Genomic DNA, 1583 nt, shown 5'->3' on the forward strand with positions numbered 1-1583 from the left:
AAACAAACAAAACCGATGTATTTTCCCTATCGCACGCAGCCAGTTTCTCTCATTCCAGCAGCCCCTCCCATCTTTGTAGCCTAATAAAATTATTATTTTACTATATGTGTACTTAATAAAAAAAGAATAAGTCACATTTTTTTCTAATTATATCAGATTATTTAATTTTTTACTAAAAAAACAATTAAAATACCAAAGTTCATAATTTAAAATTTATAAATTGAGAATGGAAAATTACCAAAGAGGAGGTCTTTTTAATTTTTTATTAATGAAGATAAAAGAAATAGAAATTAAGAGATAGAAGAGAAACAACATATTAAAAAAAAAGAAATACAATTATAAATAAAATATTTTAAAATCTTTTTAATATTAATATTCTGTACATATAATATTTTTTATTAGATACTCTATACAATACTTTTTACTACAATATATATACCAATAAAAAAACTATCTTCATAACATTAAAAACGATACACCCAAAACAAATGACTAAAATCAAAATATTTTAAAAAATTAACATAAAAAAAATAAATAAATAAACGGGGAACCACTATCGCAGTGGACACAATGTGTCTCACTCCCTGTCTCTTTTTCCTTTCATTTATTTTCGCCGACCTTTTCTTTTCCTCTCTGCGCAGCCCCTCCTTTTTCTATCCTTTTTTTTCTTCTTCTTTTTTCTCCTTCACATAAATTAAAGGTATAATAGAGAGACACATATATCTAAATGAAATTTTTAATTTTGTTAGTTTAAATTAAAGTTGATAATTATTCTTTTCACTCTAAAAAAACACCTTTTTCAATGGATGTATATATATATATATATATATATATATATATATATTCTTTTTCCTTTTTTATTTATAATATAAAAAGTTTGAACTCCAAACTCAACTATTTTTTTTATTATATAGACTAATTTATTTTCTCTTTGATAGGTCCACTTGTTTTTTATTATTATTTTTTATGTTTAATTTCAGTTTACTCTTTTTTAAAATTTTGAAGTTTAACTTTTTAATTTCTCTTAAAAATAAAATAAAAATATTAACAATAAATATTAAAATTGATTGAGATAAAATATCTTATTCATTTTAGATATTTATAATATCTGAATTTTTATAATATTTATAATATATCTTAAACTCTAAAATAATAATAGTAATAATCTTTTAATAAAAATTACATTGATCAATATATGACATCTTGTCGGTCATAATTTAAATATACGAGTTTTGATAATTATGTGATCTTAAATATTTTCAACTAATTTCATACAAACAACAAAACATAAATCAGAATCAATTTCTCAAATTCGATGTCTTTTTCCTTCATCAAATCATTAATCTTTTTTAACCAAATTTAAATTTCTACAATAAAGCGTACTTCTTTAACAACAATCAACACAATTGATTTTAAAAATCTTGATATTTAGACTATGGTTTTTAATCAATCCATATACTTTGAATATGTATGGTTATCTATTTTTTTAATCGGTTGTTAATTTGGATATATATATATATATATATATATATATATATATATATATATATATATATATATATATATATATTGAAAAAAAAAAT

This window comes from Cicer arietinum, chromosome 4 (assembly GCF_000331145.2).
Source record: "Cicer arietinum cultivar CDC Frontier isolate Library 1 chromosome 4, Cicar.CDCFrontier_v2.0, whole genome shotgun sequence".
NCBI lineage: Eukaryota > Viridiplantae > Streptophyta > Magnoliopsida > Fabales > Fabaceae > Cicer > Cicer arietinum.